We start from the raw sequence: 20,666 nt of genomic DNA on the forward strand, positions 1-20,666 counted from the left end.
GCATAGCAAAAGAAGTACATGAAAACTACATATACCTCACAACCAAGGCCATCTGAAGAAGCGTATGTCAAACCACTGAAGTTGATCAAACCATCGATCTCACAGCATCAATCGCATGAAAATCACTGCTCGCACATGAATGTTGACACCTGCACTCCACTTAGAAAAGTGGCTGGAAAATGAAATGAGAAAACAGGAAATCTGAATGCACCATCATATTTGTGGCATCAAATAGTGCAAAATCGACTGTCGAATTTCTGAGTTTTGAGAAATTGAGAATTTGGGGCTCAAGGAATCTTTTAGATTCCTCAAAGATTTTGCTCCATGGGTGGACTAGAAATCTACAACTCAAAAGGCGGTTCTGACCTCGCCATTGCAATCCATGCGGAAAACCATGAAAAACAACTGTAAACTTGACTATATTCTAACATGGAGAAAAATTACCTCCTCGATGTTATGGGAAAATTTAGTGTCTTTTCGAACGACGAACCCCTAGACCTGGTAGCAAGTCTAGAACGACAGTTAAAGTAAATCCATTGCTTTTCCTATAGCTAACAGATAAAAGAAAGAGGAGCAAAAGAACCAACCTATATCTCTCGCTCGATCCCTCTTCCCTTTGACCACTTTCGCCGCTCCCTTCCATATTTAACTCGCTTGAAAGGTACCTGCACACAAGCTGAGACAAAAAACCATCAAAGCACACACATCGATCTATTAACTAAACATATAATAGAATTGAAATTACAATATAGATCACATAACACATGAATGGGAAAAAGCATAGAACTCTTTATTCATAGAAGGAAAGATTACAACCCATGTAGATGCATGTTCGATTCAGCGTCATCCTTCCAGCTTCACACCCTTCTCTGCTCATGAAACAACAATTTGACATGATAACATTACTCTCTACTAATCTCTTTCCAACAAAATTTCCTTAGCTCAAGAAGTTTTAACCTTAGACCAGCCTTGAATGCCTGGTCAATTTATAGCTGAATGGAGGAGGTTAAGCCATTAATGGCCCTCATGAATGCTTTACCAAAATTGGGGAAGTGGTTCCATGGAGGAAGGGATAATGGATTAAGGTTCATTCATCTCCGTCCTCATCCAAAAGTGAGCCCACTCCTTCTGGAAACCTCTAGAAGCATCCATTGGATGAGGAATCCAATGGATTCATTTGAAAAATTCGATGGATCTCGCTCATTGCAGGTGATACAAAGGCCAGGTGCTATGCATAGCACCTAGACAGTGTAGTGCCTGCCATTCATTGCAGCCAGATAGAAGGCCACCTGCAATGATCTCCTTAGGGACATTTTTTGGATGAATGGTGTCATGAAACTTTTGGGAGGCAAGCATGATGTAGGTTAACTTCATTAGGGAATGAAAACAATTGAATTATCGGTTGATGGACCCTAATAATACGGATCTAGATGTCAGGGTTGATGTGCCCAAATTTTCCTACAACAGTTGCCCCCTAAAGCATGAAGTCGAAAATAACCATGTCGAGTGAGATGTTTTACCAATTGGAGAGAAGGTTTCAAAGCAGAAGGTGACCTGCATCAGTTACAATACAAATATAATGATAATTTGATTTTTTCTCATAATTTTTAGCTTAGGGAAGGCATACCCATGCTCAGCTTTATAAACTTTCATTACATGTACAAATATAGTCATCTATAGATGTAGACACATGAATGGATAACCATGAATGTAAGGCCATTGTACATTTGATATAGTACTCTTGAAAAATATATCATAGCTCGGATGGATGAAACTAGATCCGAGGTCTTAAATCTCATCCAAACGTTAACTCAAAGTACAAGTCTAACCATGTGAATAGATGATTCAAAGTCGAACATGGAGAGACATCGTCTGGTTACTAGCCAATGATGTAAGCCATTAATAGACGCAAGAGGAATCACCGATAATGATAATGACCCTCAAGGTACTGCAGTACATTCCACATGGTGTGAATAAATGATTTGATGTCAAACACCATACGAAGTCTTTCGGTCGAAGGCCATTGATGTCAACCTATCGCCGGAAGCGAGAAACCTACCATTCTTGTATGCAAGCCTCAAGGTACTGAAGGGGTGTTTCTAAGTCAACTTCTTGAATGATGTGCTGATGTCGACAAGAAGTGACTCGTCGTAGGAGGGCCTTGATGTATCCCACATAAACGACACGAAATGAGGTAAATGATTTTGGAGATGAAACATTGACTGAGAACACAAGGTTCAAGAATGGCATACATGAAAATGAAGGTTTACTGTATTGTAAAGGATGAAATTTTGAACTGAATGACTTCTCTTGTACATATTGACAACACTGAAGTGAATTGGTAGCATTGACCCAAAACAAAGTGATGGATGGTATGATAGACCAATGGTGTGATAACCATCAAGCTGAATGACCCAACCCACATAGTCAAGGTGATGAGGTGAAAGTGTCATGTTCAAGAGCAACCTGCTACAATAAAGTGTTCGTAGCTTTTTCCCATTTTCCCCAGTAATTTTTGACCAATACCTCTTTATTTTTAATCAAGCTTGAGGAGGATAACATATGCTTGTGCGTATAATTTCACCCTTCGGGTGAATCCATTGCTATCTGATGTTTTAACGAGTCTAGTGAAGGTGAAACTTAGTCTTGTCTAGATGGACAAGTTTGTTGCTATTAAATTTTTTTTAACGAGTTTAACGACAAAGATAACTTGGTCCTTTTCACATTTAGAGAGTCTGAAAAGCGACTAAAAGGAAACTCCACTAGTTCTTTTTCATATGTTTGTCTCTCAAGCTTGAAAAATCATAAAACAATACAAGAAAGAACCTATTGATCATGTTTGACCAACAAGTAGCTTTTTCATAGTTAGTCTATCTCAGCTCGAAGAAGGGCTAAAACTATACTGAGTAGATATCGATTCTAATCCATTAACGAGCTAGAAACGACAAGCGCTTGGAAATCTTTTCATGTTTACAGAGTCTGAAAAGAGCTTAAAGAGGACTCCATTTTGAGGAACGAGTGGTGTCTAGGATAGCAACTGGTTCCCGTGATGTTGGAACTTCTCAAAACATTTTGATTTATGTGAAGAGGCTGGCTAATAAAACCACTCATTGCAGTTGTTCCTCAAAAAGGTAAAACAATCAAGTGAAAGCATATGATCGGCCAAAGGGATGGTGGCGATGGAATGAAAATAACCAAGGCTCATCTGACGAAAAAGGCTGATAGAATGGCAATCACAAGGGTTAAAAATGAAAATGGGTTCATTTTTATACAAGCTTGAACCGTAGGGAACTATGCATGGAATTAGTTTCATGTTTACACAAGCTTGCAATGGAAAACTATGGTTGGCTTCAGTTTCATTTTTACACAAGCTTAAAACAAAAAACTATGCTTGAATTGGTTTACATGCCCCCAGCATGATGAAAAGAAGAGTCTCTTGTAACCAAATGGAAGTCACTGCAGTGAAGCAGGACAGTTATCCAACACCATTTTGGCTTTGTCCAGATAGGCAAAGGTGAATGGGGTGATTCCCTTCACATAACCTATAGGGAGACTTAACTTTACCACTAGGTGCATGCCCCCCAAGCTTCATTACATTCACCTAAGTAGATTACTCATGGCTATAAGGTGGACGAAATGATGGTTCTTTCATGAGATCAAGTGAAAGACTCGACTAGGATTTTACGAGATCTACTGAGAGACTCGACTTGGAACTTGGGACCTTGTTTCATTTCTTAACTGAGCTTGACATAAGACAAGGAACTCTGCTCAGATTCATTGTTTCATTTTTTAATGAGCTTGACACAAGACAAGGAACTATGCTCATAGGAGTTGTTTCATTTTTTTAATGAGGTTGACATAGTAAAAGAACTATCCTCATATTCCTTGTTTCATTTTTTAACGAGGTTGACACGAGACCAAGAACTATCCTCAATGGCCTGTTTCATTTTTTAACGAGGTTGACACAATAAAAGAACTATCCTCGGACCCTTGTTTCATTTTTTAACGAGGTTGACACAAGACGAGGAACTATCCTCGAACCCTTGTCGATCACAACTCATAAGTGGTCATGAAGGAGAGATCTGGTTCCAATGCCCCCAGTACATGATGTACAACATCATTGAATTGATCGTCAATTGATGTAGGTATGGAACAGGTTGCCACATAATTAACCCATGGTAGGGATGATACCATTGGTACAAAAGGACCAATTAGGGAAGATGGTTGACTAGGAGCCATATTTGGACCGAGAAATGAAAGCTGGTCAACGATGACAATTCTGCCTTCATGCGGGAAACAAATCACTCGAAAGAGTGTTGAAACAATAGCTCCCATGCCATAAACCTAGTCACGCCCAAGAAGTAAATTATAATCTAAAGGTCCTAGGACTACCGTCACATTCAGATAAATGGTTTTTCGTCCCAAAGTAATAGGTAATTGAGGAAGGATCCCTAATGGTTGACTAGTTCCTCTGTTAAAACCCAACAGATTCTGGGTAACTGGCACAAGTGGCGCAAACCAAGCACTTGCCAAGTAGTTGAGGAAAGGATACTCACTGACACACCTTCATCTATAATAGTGCCATATACAATCATATTACCAACTTGTACTATGATCTGGAAGGGCACATAAGAAGGAAGGCGAAATCCTGCCAGTCGATTCTAATCAAAGGAAGTGACTAGACTACTTGGAGGGGGGACTGTTGAAACAGGAGGATTAACCCCTTGAGTTACATGAATGGGAGGATTTTCCTCCTATCTTGATGGAATAGGAGGATTGCCCACAAGCTCATTTGAATCTGAAGAAACAAAAAGAACCTGAGTGGTATCGTTTTCACTCTCTTCGGGAAAGGTATGATTTACTGAAGGTGAAATCGGGTCAACAGATACCTCGACCTGTTGATTTGGGTCAAGTAAATACTCATTGGATTCACTTTCAAAGAGAGTGGGTTCGACCGACAATTGATTTTGGTCAGTCAATTCATCAACTAGTGAAGGATTTAGGGAGAGTTTCCTATAACTAGATGGAAGATGTTGCGGTGAAGCAGGACGGTTATCCAACACTATTTTGGCTTCATCTAGATAGGGACAACGGTGAATGGGGTGATTCCCTTCACATAACCTACATGTAAAGTTGACTTTTCCCTTCTTTCCATGAACTTTACTATCACTAGTTGATGGTATGTCACCAACATGATCTCCAGAAGTTGATGACACAAGATGATGTGAACGAGAAGACAATTCTTCTAAGATCTGAGGAATATCAAGACAATTTAGAAGAAGATGGTCTCCCGCACAAATTTTGCATGGATATCGAACTTTGTGAGGCTTAATGGATGGTTTCTCATCAGATTTTACATTCAAAGCAATGGTTTCTTGGTTTCCGCTCTGTTGAATTTGCTTCTTCTTCTTCTTCTTCCCTTTCTTCTTCTTCTTAGCCACCTGGTTACTAGTACCAATACTTTCACCAGGTGAAGAGGAAAAAGGGGAGGAAGAAACAAATGAGGAGGAAGGCAAAGGGTCAACTTTAGGATCAACTGGAGGTTGATTTTTTATAGTTGGAGGTGTACTCAATTGTGGAGAAATCACAACATTTTGAACCAAAGAGGTTGAAAACAACCATACTAGCAAACCAATGGTAAATACCGGAACGGACAATGTAGCCATATATGGAGCACCAATATTTCCAAACGGAGGAAAAGGACTAGGATTCCCATCAAATGGAATTCCTTGATTGGTGCACTCCAGATTTTTCGCCATATGTTCTAACCTAAGATCAACTAAAAAACAAGTGTGGAGGATGTTATCCGCAGGCAATTAATTTTTACGACACTAGAAATTAACTTTGCTTTTTCATTTTTTAAGAGTTGAGAAAAAGAAAAAGATGACTCTAGTCTCTTTCATTATTTAATGAGCTTGAAGGGACAAGTGCTCAGATGGACCTTTTCTTTTAAGGAGTCGAAAAGGAACAAAAGTGACTACTTTGGAGATACTAAGCAAGAGGGTTTACCAAACTAATCACAAAACTGCAATATACACCTTGGTGGTAAATTAAAGATAAATTACCAAGGGTTTACCGTACGACAGTCAGTCTTCCTAAATGTTGTGTTTGGTGCATTGTGATCGGTAAGGCGGAAGACTCGGCTTCCTAGGGATAAAGGATTTAAACCTATTGAGGTCTCCCACTATATACATGACGGTACAAGGAGCACAAGTCCGTGCTAGTACTTACCGGTTCAGAGAAGAGGAATCACCCAAACTCAAAGAAACGACAGCCACTAAGTTTTAAGATGCCCGAACACGTCTCTAGCCTAGACACCTCTAGATGTTTGCATTAAATTCCAATGCATTATTAGGTTAATTGAGGTTAATTTTAGGTTTATCTTGCTTAAAATTTGTCTTTGGGTTTCACCACGTGATGTTTTCCAAAATTCCTAAGAATGAAATTAAAATGAGAAGCACTCTTTCCATTTTGACAATGAAAATCCTAGCTACAAGGGAAAGAGCAAACAAGTACTTTTTGGATCAAACAACAAAGAGCACTCACTAATGCATTTCCCTAACCATTCCTTTTAAGCACACACACACTCAAACTTCTAAAATGCAATTATATGTATTTCTTTTTCTTTTCCATTCTCCTTAATGTGAATTATGCACTAAGAAAAACAAATGAACAAATGATTCAAAAGCTCTTTTCACACAAATGTCGATTTATGAAAATTTCACTTAAAGATAAAGGAAGACTAAACGACACTTTCAACTTTAAGGAAACGAAGATTTTTGACACTTAAACGAAAATATGAATCAGATGCACAAAATAGACCAATCGATTATTCTAAGAAGGAAGATTTTATGACACTTCATTTAATTTGACAAAACAATTGACTGAAACTACTTTTGACAATGGACTGCAAATGATAAAACAAATACATAAACAAACATTTAACAATCCAGTCTAAATCGGGTCGAAACAAGGAAACAAAGACTGTTTTCAGAGACAAGAACTCATCTAAATCCAACAGACAATTCAAACAACTGAAAATTGACTTAAGGTTTCAGCTCCTAGATGGGAAAACTGATCCTAAAGGAGTCAGCGCAAGTCAAAATGAAGGATAGTGCGATGCCTAGCACTGTCTCAATGCAGAGGGTGCCATTCATTGCGCTGTCTCATTTACAGAGTTGCAATGATTGCAGAATGACAATTTTATGCTCAAAATTGACTCAATTTCAATGAATTGGACTTAAATTCGATGAAAAATAGAGGATAAAGTATGTCAAAGTGTTCTAATAGATTGATTAGCTACTATAAGGGATAGGATTGATCCCTAGTGGATTCACCATTTTTTTATGGATAAATTTAGTGTCTTTTCGAACGACTAACCCCTAGACCTAGTAGCAAGTCTAGAACAACAATTAAAGTAATTCCATTGCTTTTCCTATAGCTAACAGATAAAAGAAAGAGGAGAAAAAGAACCAACCTATATCTCTCACTCAATCCCTCTTCCCTTTGACTAATTTTTCCGCTCCCTTCCGTACTTAACTCATTTGAAAGGTACCTCCACACAAGCTGAGACAAAAAACCATCAAGGCATACATATCGATCTGTTAACTAAACATATTATAGAATCGAAAGTTCAATATACATCACATAACACATGAATGGGAAAAGTCATAGAACTCTTTATTCATAGAAGGAAAGATTACAACCCATGTAGATGCATGTTCGATTCAACATCATCCTTCCAGCTTCAAACCCTTGTCTCCTCATGAAACAACAATTTGACATGATAACATTACTCTCTCTACTAATCTCTTTCCAACAGCATTTCCTTAGCTCAAGAAGTTTCAACGTTAGACCAACCTTGAATGCTTGGCCAATTTATAGCTGAATGGAGGAGGTTAAGCCATTAATGGCCCTCATGAATGCTTTGCCAAAATTCGGAAGTGGTTCCATGGAGGAAGGGATAATGGATTAAGGTTCATTCATCTCCTTCCTCATCCAAAAGCGAGCCCAATCCTTCTAGAAACCTCTAGAAGCATCCATTGGATGAGGAATCCAATGGATTCATTTGAAAAATTAAATGGATCTCGCTCATCGTAGGTGATACGAAGGCTAGGTGCTATGCATAGCACCCAAACAGTGTAGTGCCTTCCATTCATTGCAACCAGATAGAAGGCCACCTGCGATGATCTCCTTAGGGACATTTTTTGGATGAATGGTGTCATGAAACTTTTGGGAGGCAAGCATGATGTAGGTTAACTTCAATAGGGAATGAAAACAACTAAATTAGGGTTCGATGGACCCTAATAATATGGATCTAGAAGTCGAGGTTGATGTGCCCAAATTTTCCTGTAACACTCGGGAAAATTACAAGGATCATGGTTTTGCTCCCTATTTCTGCGGCAATCATGGTTCCACCCTCATACTAAAAATGGTCGAAAAATGCAGAACTCTGATAGAGTAACAGACAATACCATTGCATTCGTGGCATCGAGAAGTGCTGAAACCATATAAAATTTGTCAAAGTCTGACAAAGTGAAAATTTGGCCCTCCTGCAAAATGTTGCCTTGAACTGCGTGCACAGAGTCATCCTGTCTCAAAATTCGTGCCCACTCCTGGTTCCTCCATCTGCCTGACCACACTGAAAACTTCATTTTCAATAAAAAAGTGTAAGCGGATTCTTCAACGAATTCGTCGTAGGGCAGTTGGTTGGGGATACGATTAATATGGAGGAGGTCATGCGGTCAAACCCCACCTCCCCCATTTTACATAACTGAAAAATATTTTTAAACTTTATAACAATTTTTTGTTTAAAAAAAATAATTAACGGTTGGGTCGGGCCCACCCACCATACCCACCTCCATTTTAATTGTTAAAGTTCTGTGTTTGGGTGATTGGGTCGATGCCCCAACGGCTCGCCCAACCCCCGTATATGTGCGTTGAGAGTTCTGTGGGAGGGGGCTGGGGGTTGTCGCCCACCACTCCACCATTAATATGTATGCAGTAATGAAGGTTGGGGGGTGGTGAGATTGGTGACCCTCACCCCCCTTTTTTATATTTTTTTTAATTAATATAAAAAAATATGCAGTTTTAAAAATTCATGTTTTAAGCTGAAGGAGTCCTTTTAACGAGGCCAGAAATTCGCCCAGAATCTGGCCCTAGTTGGCTAGTATCTGGTGGTCAGTTTCTATCTAAATTGTGACCTCCTTAAGCCTACCCGGTCATCGAAAATTCAACCCAACTTTGACTACTTCTAACTTTCGCATACGGACTCAATTTGATGAACCGTTCACACTACGGCGATTAGGACGACGAGATCTACGCTCCAGTCCTGGTTCGAGAATAATCAAAACACTTTGATATTTGAGATTTCCTGAGTCCTTTTTGTTCTGTGTGTATCTCTAGAGCCACCTGGATCATTGAGGGTGGGAGAAGAGTGGAGGTGGGGTTAAGGGTGGAAGGTGTCATCTTAGGTAGGGTCTTGGTGCCACTACAGGGAATGGCTTGTAGACTTGGGCTTTTCCATTCCCTGGTGGGGTTGAAGCATTCTCTACTGGGCCCTCATCCATGAATGTTTTTAGATTCTTGACCGAGGACCAAGGAGGACCTAGGGAAAGGAAGTGAGGTTACTAACCACTAAAGTGAGAAAGATATTTTGAGACAAGTCCTTACAAAGGTCCCAAGGAGCTTGTAGAAATGCAGGGTAATATAATTTTCTATGTAGAGGTAATTCAAAAGGTTATTTTTTGAGCTGAAAATATCAACCATTCCTATTATTATTGGAGGGTGAAAGGTGAGGGTAGGAGGTAAAATTATTTAATTTGAGGATGGGGATGGGATGAATCTCTCTTATTTGAGAAAATGGATAGGTGAAGTTGTGTAACTTGCAACAATGATAAATGGAAGCATCCTGTGACTACCATAAAATTTTTCAATGATTTTAAATTTCCAATTTAGAAATCTACTAACCATCATTACTTCTATCAACGTTGACTTCTCTATGTCTCTACTTCCCAAGCATGTATTTCTGCAACAATCAGACAACACATGAGACAGTGTGAGGTTGCTGAAATAGGTTGGAAATTTTTAGTGTTTGAAATGTTATTATACCAGTGAAGCAATATTCCCAAATAATTCTTAGGACCAGTGAAGAAATATTGCCCATATAATTCTCAGGAATTAATCTTGCCATTGCAACACCCAAGAGTGAAACAATCACTTGAAAAAATTTACAACAGGAACCTCAATTTAGAATTCAAATCTCCTCATTTAGAATTCCAAGCTTCTCAAGGTTCAAGAGCTTCTAGAGACAACTTGATATTAGACTTAGTTTCCCAATGTTCCTTGTGGAATCCTGTAACAACATTATTTTCCTAGAGCCTTTACCATTAATACATGGACATCAGCAATATCACAAATTATAGTAGGCAACTGTTGGAGATTAGAGTTCCTTCCCAAGGCTAGATGAAAAATCATGTCAAAATTCAAGCACATCCATGGCTTTGAAGCTTGTTTGAAAGTTCCTAGTATATAACCAAAAACAAAATTGTAATGTTAAACTTCAGGACTAATATTGGAAATGGTTACCCTATTAACTTGAAGTTTAATAAATTAAATACTAAAATGGTAAAACTATTAGTGTATCTTATTTATGGTAAATTTTATCGCAAAATAAAGGTTTATTTTACTTGAGAAAGCATAATATATTGCAGTTAAGCATGAAAAAATATTTGTATCCATAATTTAAATCAAGGGAATCGACTCTAAAAAACCAATACATTTATCATAATAGGAATCCATGTGTACAGGTGTACTTTCCACAATTATTGTAAAATTGATGTAAACCAAGAAAACAAGACTCAATGGACCAAATTGTGTTCTTCTTCTGAAATTGTCAACCCATCTCAAAAGAATGGTGAGTAAGAATGTATCCCATTACTACATCTTAATTTAAAATTCTAAAACTCATTAGCTAGTCTTGAAACATTTAAACTATAGATCCTGTACCAAAACCAAAGGGAGACAAAATGTTTTGCTTCTCCTTGCAAGCTATATAACCAAATAAAAACAGTAAACCAAATAGCCTAATCAAAATCCTTCTCCCAATCATTCACTTCATTGGAAAAGTACTTATTTTGATTCTCTTGAGAGGATGAAACTTCAGTGGAACCCATAGATGTTAGAGGCTTGGAAGATGGTTGGGCTACATTAGTTGATGAAGTCTCTCCTGCATTATATTTCTCAAGAGCTCCATATGGATTTCTTCTTGTTAAAATAGGATTTCTCTAGAATTGCCAAACTGGCCTCAATACTTCAACACTTGACCAATCCTCCCCCATGAATCCTCCATCCACACACTTTATTGCTCATTTTTAATTTTTTTCCATGCATTAGCCTTTTCTGATGTCCCATCTTTTGTTGCCCATGCATTGTGGTTGGTTAATCCACCATTATGAGGGACTACAATAACACCTCAATATATAGAAGCATGATCCACACGTCTAAGAGAAATTGCAGCCCTCACAGGATCTGTAAATATGGCTAGTGCATTCTTGTCATTCAGCCATACAAGTTCACACTCACCTCTAAATGTCAAAATCAGGAAACTCACTTTTGTTCTCTTGGTAAATCAAACAACGCAAGGAGGAGCCTGGGATCCATATCTACAACTAAATTGAAAGGTGGGTCTTGCACCGCCCCTATGGTAGGAAGTGACGCTTTGGGCATTATGCTATGTATGGGGATCTTCACTTCTATGTAGCCTATATGACCAAAAAACCTTTTGGTTCCCATCCAGTTGAATATATGGAGAGGGTGCATCTTTCTGCAAGATGTCTCAACATATCCCTTTTTTCCTTTGCCATAGGACCAAAAACATGCACATGAATGCTACTTGAGCAAGCTTTTGTTTTCACCAAAACCAAGTATATAAACCTTTCCTCAACAGCTGAAACCCATTGTGGTTCTCTCCTGATCAACTCAACCAAAAGTTCTGAAATTTGTTCATTCACCCCTGGCAGATCAACTGTTGTGCAAATGTCAAAAGCATCTGCCAAAATCTTCTTCTTCTCCAACTTTAGACATTCTTCATCACATGCAATATTTCTCTGGCCCAGAGGCACTCTATTTGAATTTGACTGCACTAGCTGAAGAGGAGCAGGAAATTTGTGAAGAACAGAGGCTTCAAAGACAGGATCAACTCTGGTATTGTTGCCTCCAGCATCACATGGGACCTTTGTAGTCAATCGACCACATGAACAAGTAATAGTCACTAGAAATTCACATCTAGTATCAGGGCATGGAAGAGGTGGGTGACATGAAGTAGTACAAGTATGCCTGCAATCTCTCTGAGGAGCTCCAAAAGGTTGCCCACATGAGATTCTACCTACTGATGATGAATTTTCCTTGGAAACTGAGTCACATGGAGGTAGATGGCATGTCCTAGTACACACATGCATTCCACATTTTCGTGGTTTTCCATGGATCTTGTTGCATCTAATGTCTTGAGAACCACATGGCACACCTTTCAGAGCTACATGACCCCCTACACATTCTTTTTCAATAAGAATATTACAAGGAGGGAAATCCCTGATATGGAAATCATGAGTCTTAGGATGGCCACATATCTAAGGAATGGAGGATGGATATGAGCATGAAGGAATGGGTGTTCCACATGGGACTGGAGGAGAAAATGAGGTCTTCCCACATGCATAAAAAATATCAGTGAAAATAGTTTCAAGGTAGGGTGGATAGTGGCCACTTTGGAAAAGTTCTTGGTAAAAATGCTACCCACATTGCAACTTTTTCCCACAAGGAATTTGACATAAATGTGGATCCTAATCACCTGAATGAGTAATTGAATGCCCTCTATTTGCAAGAGGGTGGCATATTTCACTATATCTATGTCTACCACAATTTTTCTTTTGTCCACAATACTTTTCACATGTGAATTCATCATTCTCGTCCACGGATACCATGGTCTTCCCGCAAGGGACCGTCTTAGATGATGATCCACATCGTCATTTTTTATTAACAAAAATAAAAAAAGGAGGATATTTCCCATGGTGACATGTATTTATACAAAAAAAAAAATTCCACATGGAAGAATCTTCTCACATGCCTCTAAGCAGGTTCGTACTCTATCCATACAACTCTTCCTCTGATTTTGCAGCTGAGTTTTACCACAGGGGAAAGATTTGACCTTTCTAGGTGATAGTTCACACTCTCCACATTCTCCAGGATGACATATCTTGTTGCACTTATGATTCTAAGAAGAAAGAATTTTCATGCATGGGTTCTTACATGCAAATACACCAATTTTCCAGTCTATTTCCCCTTGGATCTCCATATCACCACAAAGTATCATCTCCTCCTTTTCCCCACAAAAGAATGAAGATTCTATTAGAACCTTGCAAGAATTACATGGGCCTTCATGGTAGACATTGTCACATTAATGGTTTCCACATTTGAGAGGATTTTTGCAACATTGTCCATGTGATTCAATTGATTTATGATCATAACATCTCCTTGTAATTGTTGTTTTACCACACGGGAAACGTTGGGGGGGGGGCATTACTGAGCAAGGTGGGAAAGTCCCTGGATGACATTGGAGAGTACATTTATGTGAGCAATTGGGAGTTTTCTTTTCCTTTTCAAGTGGCTTCCCACATGGTCCTCCACATGAATGTGGAGTGATATAATATTCTACTTCTAGCTCTTGCACCTTCCCACAAAAACAATAGTAACAAAGATCATCTGAGAGTGAAAGCTGCATAGACTGATAACAAAGGCATCTCCAGTTGGAACCCTGACTCTGCCCAGCAAACAAATATATAAAGGATGGAGCTCTTACCCATTTCCTTACACAATGCAGGTGAAAAATGACATAACAGCTACCACAAGACCAAATTTTCACTGATCATCCAAATATTTCGTAGCATATCATACAGTCAACCTTTAATAAATCCTTTATTAAGCTTCTATTCAATTGTCTACACCAGCTTGGGTACACTGGATCTATCCAAATTTGTCTTCTCCCTACTATCTTGCTTTGTTGACATAGAGTCGTAGCTCAAAGGAGGATGAAGAAGATTCTCCCTCCAATCTTGGTTGTCTTTCACCATCATCCTAATCCTGAAACCCTTCATTTCTCATCTCTACTGACCTATAGATTGTGTGAGTTGATTTTGTCAAACGAGGGATTCATGGGGTCCTCATTTGTATAATTTTGTCCATGGATGGATACCCCATTCCGCCTATCATTATCACAATCGTCGATACTCTCAACATTATCTTTCCCAAGAATTCCCTGGTTTGCATTATGTATAGAGGTTTGATTGCAGAGTCCATCGAAGACAACAAGCGTAGCAAATAATACCTTGTTTTTGGCTATACCTGACAAAATCGCAGCCATGGGACTCGCTCGTAGAGTTTTAAGCTATGAAAATGGAGTTGGTGGAAATGAGAGGTGTAACGACAGATATCACAAGAATAAAGATAGAGTTATTAGACGTGTGTCATAAGTTAGTAAAAATGATATACAAAATTGTGAGGTTAATGGATTCAAAAGAAAAGTCTATCGTCCTAAATATATAATAATCATCTATTGTTCGTAGACTTGAAGCTTGGAAAATAAACTTGGAAGTACAGATAGTAGATATATTATAAGGGGCATTACATGGAACATATCCCAATCAGGCTGCATAAACTCTCCCAAGAAAATGTTGTTGTAGGCTACAGAAGCAATATGAATGGTATGTGATGTAGGATCACTTGGCCAGAAATCATCAGAGGCTCTTATAACAACAGTCTGTTTGGAACTATATAAACAATTCAATACAAATTTGTTACTGTTATGGTCAAGGGAGAGAAAAGATTGGTCAAATTGTTTGTTTACTATAAGCAAGCATACACAATTCTATGGCACTGACCTGTAAAGACCATCAATATTATGACTCATACAAGCAATTATCCCATTATCAGGGAAATTTCGAGCAATAGAAGCCTCCATTGCTTGATGATAATGGCTGGCCAATTTAACACGACCACCATGCCCTGCACCTAATGTCTCAATAATATTATGGATGTCCACTTTGACACCATTAATGCCAGAACTTTCTAGATACAAGTGGACATTGTCATAAAATTGAAACGTAATTTTGGGATGGACTAATCCCAATCCATTTAATTTTATGCATTCCAATGCCTCGTCTGTTTTGTGAAGAAGAATCCCATCAGGCTGAATATAGAATGACAATTTTGAATTATAATGCTCCATTCTAGAATCGTCAGGCTTCACTCCTCCCCAGTAACTAGTCATAGCATGCCAAAAATAAGTGTACTTGGAATAATAAAAATTGAATATAAATTGAGAACAAAGTAGCATGCCAAATCAACTATGGCAGAAAGTAGTCTGCATATACAAATGATAGTATAAATATATCGACTCATCACTAAACAAAGAATGCAGCTTATGAATTCATGAGGAAAGTGATAGAATGAAGGATTTGGATCATATAGATAAATAAGGAGTATAATTGAGTAATTCCTAATGGACAGCTAAGGTAGCTTACTTTAAATTGTGGGTCTTCTTTGCTTCTGTAACAATGTGTCTAAGGCCCAAAGAAGGATCCCTTTATCTTTTACTAGTCTTTCCATCTTTTAGAAACTTATAATTATCTTTTATATGTGTCAGTTGATTTACAAAATTGAATTATGAGCCCATAGAATGTTTAGAGTTCCACTATAAAATTGAGCATCAAAATGAAATTATCTTTAGACTATAAGAACTTTGAGAATAAAAAGGAAATTATCTTCATATTTAGAGAAGATTTAGTAAGATATCAAAAAGAGATGAATTATTGTCTTCAAATACCATATTTGAAGAAAAAAGAAGGTCAAACCTACTTTGTTGTATTGCCAACTAGACGAGGCTTTCCATTAGAGTCCATTTCAACAGATTTACAGTCATCATCAAGAAGTATAAACTTTGAAGGGATGCCCCCTTTCTCTAGATTGTTCAAGAAATACAAACAAATCACAAACATTTGGAACTGGACACTTAGGATAAGGTCACAGTGTAACTACATCTTGAAAAGAGTTGATATATGATTAGAGAACATAAAAGCGGGGCAAGAAAAATAATATACCTTTCTAAATAATATACCTTTCTAAACCTTGTTTTACACCCTCAGTTGTGACATCTGTGTAAAATGTGTCCCATGTACACCACCCAAACCAATTGAGTATATCAGGTAACTGCAAGAGAAATATTCAAATCATAAGACTACAGAGAACCAATGAGAACTTACAATGACTTAGTAAAACAACACATGGATATTCATCATTCTCAATTAAAAGTCAAGGTGAGCTAAACATTTTAACACAGAGAACAAATTCAAAAACCATTGGAAAGAACTAAGCTTCAATTCCATGAGAAATTACCGTCTTTCTTTCACGATGGGCAAAGGTTTTAGAATGCCTCTCAACAACCCTACGCTATCAATAATTGATTTTAATCATATAACATTGATTCTAAAATATGAGAAGTTCCAAAAGAGAGGAAATTAAATAAGAAAGTTTTAGAATGCCTCTCAACAACCCTGCGCTATCAATAATTGATGTTAATCATATAACATTGATACTGAAATCTGAAAAGTTCCAAAAGAGATGAAATTAAATAAGAAAGTTGAAACATGGAAATGTTCTCACTTTACTGCACTAGTAATCACTTCATATGGATCTATTCCAGCACCAACAAAAACTGAATAAACTCCTTGAGTTGTCTCAACAGCAGGATCTCCTGGAATGCCAAATACGAAGTAAATTCAAGAGAAAATCAGAATGTCTATTTTACTCCAGGGAATTGAAAATTGAGTCATATTAAGAATTTTATTTTATACCATTCATAATCCCTGCAATTCTTACCACTTTCCAGACATATTTCAAGCTCATTGTTTTCATTTTCTTGCCAAACTGCTCCGAAATATCCTTCTTGTAGTGGCAAGAAAACAATACATATTTTTGGCTCTCCAATGCCATTGCCCACACAAGTGATCAAAGGTGAACCTTCACTACCCTCAACTAGAAACAATTGATCTCAAATCAGACATCTCTCCCATAGGAGCCCATCCTCTGTGCCATACACCAAAGCTTGAAGTCGAATAAAGACATAAAATGGAGGCCTCTGCAAAAATACATATAAAACCATCCATCGTAACCCATAGAAAAGAATTGTGATCAACATAACCAAAAAAGTCCCCAAAAAGTGCTTTTCTTGTACTATCAGAATGCATTATAAACTCCGTGCACATTGAAGTTGACATTTTCTGAATACAACGCGCTGATAATAAGGATTTCATATACTTAAGCATGCACTTTCAATAAATTAATGAAACCCAGTCTTGATGATAAAGAAAACATCCAAATTGAAGAGAAAATATATCCTAATACAGTAGTCTCCTACATGATATTTTATTTCATTATTAAGCATGTAATATTCAGTATGTCCTTAAAAAAAAAATATTAAAAGTTCGAAACCAAAAAACAAGATATCCAAATATCATTTTGGTGTTTATTATCATACATGAACGTGTAGTTTCTTTAGATATTAATGAAACTCATTCTTGACCAAATAATGTTGCTACAGCTAAAAAAACATAAAACGATAGATTCCAATACTAGCATTCTACTACTTTGGGTTTTACATAAGTAGATCATGTAAACTCTCAGACTATTGAAAAAATTAATAGTCGAAATGACCTTCAAATTAGGCTTTTGAATACAAGATCAAGTTCCCCAAACAAAAGTGTAAAACACAAAAGGAAATGGAGTTAGGATTCTGAATACAAGAGCAAGTTCTCCCAAAAAAAAGGTGTAAAACACAAAGGCAAATGTAGCTATGCTTCTAAATACAAGATCATGTTCCCCCAAAAAGTTGTAAAACACAAAAGAAAATGTAGTTATGCTTCTCAAGACAAGATCATGTTCCCCCAAAAATATGTAAACCACAAAAGCAAACACAGCATTCTATTGCTTAAGATCGTACAGAACCCAAATACATTTTTTTTTAACAAAAAAAGCTAGTAAAATTTATCAAATGGTTAACCCAAAAAAGCCACATAAAAAAAGTTAACAGCACAAACAACCTTCAAATTAAGCTTGATTTTGAACCCCTAATCTTCAGAAACAACAATTTTCCATGAACAATTTCATTGCAAGGAATAACCATTCTACGAATTGGAGAATCTTGAATTTTCTAGTCCCAATAAAACACCAAATATAACCTACAAAACTACAAATTACACTACTGAAAAGAAGATAAAACTCCCACCCCCACAAAAAACCATAAAAACTGCAAAACAATATATTTCAGTAGCCTCAACGGGAAAAAGGCATCAAAAACATCCTGGAAAATAGGCTACTCAAAAGAAGATCAAGCTTCCTTGAAAACCAAATGAAAAGTGGCCTGCATCACTAAGACATTTATGGGCACAAACAACCAATCAAAAACTTGCAATAACAATTATAAAAAAATTGTAAGGAGAAACTCAATCAAAATCAGTAACCCTGATAAAATCAATAAACCTCAAACCAAAAAGTAAAACAACTTGATGACTATCTCACTCAACAGATAATCAAACCTTCAACATTTATGCACACAAACAACCAATCAAAACCTTGTAATAACAATTATAAAAATATTGCGAGGAGAAGCTCCATAAAAATCAATAAACAAAAAGCCTCAAACTAAAAAGTAAAACAACATGATGACTATCACAATCAATAGATAATCAAACCTTCACCCATGTCCCACAAGAAAAACACAAGAAAATAGAATCAAGAAAAGCATTAGAATTTAGAATGGATATCAGATAGAAAATCTCTTTTATTGCTGAGGATTTCCCATTCTCATTAGTCGCAACAAAAAAATTGCATGCAGAGGAAAATGTTACCAACGATGTTGGATCATTGTAGATTCCTTATTAGGAGGTGAGAGAAAACCAACAGACATAGAGTGAAAATAAGAGTGCTTAATTCACATATACTTGTTAGAATTTCAATTTTCACCTACCCAAATATCACAACTGTCGGGAATTACCAATACTAAACTTTATCAAAGTTCTAAAAAATAATAAACCACAAGAATGACAATAAAATGGGCACAAATTATATTGAAACCCTTTCGAATAAGGTTGTATCAAAATGAAAACTCAAAAACTAAAATAAATCAGATAAAAGACACAAAAGCTAATCTACACTCTCTTCACGGTAGACAGAGGCAACAGAATACCTGCTTGAGAAACTTCCAAAATCCTTTTGATCAAGAAGATTCAAAGAGTGCCTCATCTCCATCATTCAAGCTATAATCATTGAAAATCCATAAGTGATCAATATGAATCATTTTCCAAGGTCATCATGTGGATCTTAATAAACATTGGATAGGATTTGAACCATGATCTGTCTGCCTACTCGAAATCAAAAACTAGTCCACAACCCCTCCCTCAATATTACCTCCCAAATCACAAAAGACAAAGAAAGAAAGCATTATTCTCATTAGCATTGAAAACAAACCCAACTGCAAAAGGTTGACCAACCCACAAGCTGATCAGAAACACAGACAAAACATACACTATCAAATTCACAAAAATAGAGGGAATCCCAACCCAAAATAAAATAAAAATTTCATACCATTGCTGAGAAATGTATATCAAACCCAAAAAATAAATACACATGCATATTAAAATAAAAAATGCCAAATCTTGAAGGCAATATTTGCAGAACTCACTCGAGCTGCCCAATAGGAAAAATATGATGACTAATGCTCTAATCTGACAAACTCCCAAAAACGCATTGTTAACCATTCCCACCCCTGATGCAGGGGTCAAGGTGATATTCCCATGAACGTTGGACAAAACACATTTCCCCAACACCATCAATTGTCTATCCACGATAGAAATACCAGGAGTTTGTCATTTTCACATCTCTCGGAGTTCTCTCCACGTGTAAATTTATATGTTTCTGTGAGATATAACAATGAAATTATCATGAAATTATAGACACCCCTTCAACGAAGTATTAGGTGTGAATTGAAGAGAAAATAAACCCCCTTCCTACTAAAGGAATTTTATCACTGAGAGGACCTGCAGAGCATAACACAGTAATGCAGATGAATTTGATTGAATATAGGGGTGAGGTTTATATGGATTTCTTGTATGGTCTCCTTGAATCTTCTCTGCTATGATATATTGTCTATAAAACAAAGTCTCTTGCTTGAAAATGAGTCATGACCTGTGTAAAACTCGTGAATCCACTTCTTTTCTCTAATATATTGTCTATAAACAAATATCTCTTGCTCGAAAATGAGTCATGACCTGTACAAATGGTGACTGGGTCTCTAGGTAAAAAACGAGTCATTAACAATAACTGAAAAAGTTCTTGCGGAAAGAGAGTTAGCAGATACCCCATCATGATCAGGCTTTCCACTCTGAAAACCAAAAGCACCTGTTCCTGGACACTGCCGATAAGAAATATGTGCCTAGGAATAAATGTAGAGTGGTGAATCCAGTCTGAGCAACTCTCTCCACTGGTTCGAGGAGAACGCTTTATTGTTTTGATCCAAGCTCATAGTTGCTAATTCTAGCCCCTCTCGGTACTTGCACAACGCT

The 20,666-nt window shown here is 37.3% G+C and overlaps 2 pseudogenes; both read right to left on the reverse strand.

Moving 5' to 3' along the window:
- Window positions 1–19,967, reverse strand: part of LOC149252077 (putative galactinol--sucrose galactosyltransferase 1) — a 33,839-nt pseudogene extending 13,872 nt beyond the window's left edge.
- LOC149252079 (NF-X1-type zinc finger protein NFXL1 pseudogene) lies at window positions 11,085–14,060 on the reverse strand (annotated as a pseudogene).
- Window positions 19,968–20,666: the final 699 nt, after the last annotated feature.

The sequence above is a fragment of the Pinus tabuliformis genome, chromosome 7 (assembly GCF_031772625.1).
Source record: "Pinus tabuliformis cultivar Carrire ecotype Pingquan chromosome 7, CPIR1, whole genome shotgun sequence".
Lineage (NCBI taxonomy): Eukaryota > Viridiplantae > Streptophyta > Pinopsida > Pinales > Pinaceae > Pinus > Pinus tabuliformis.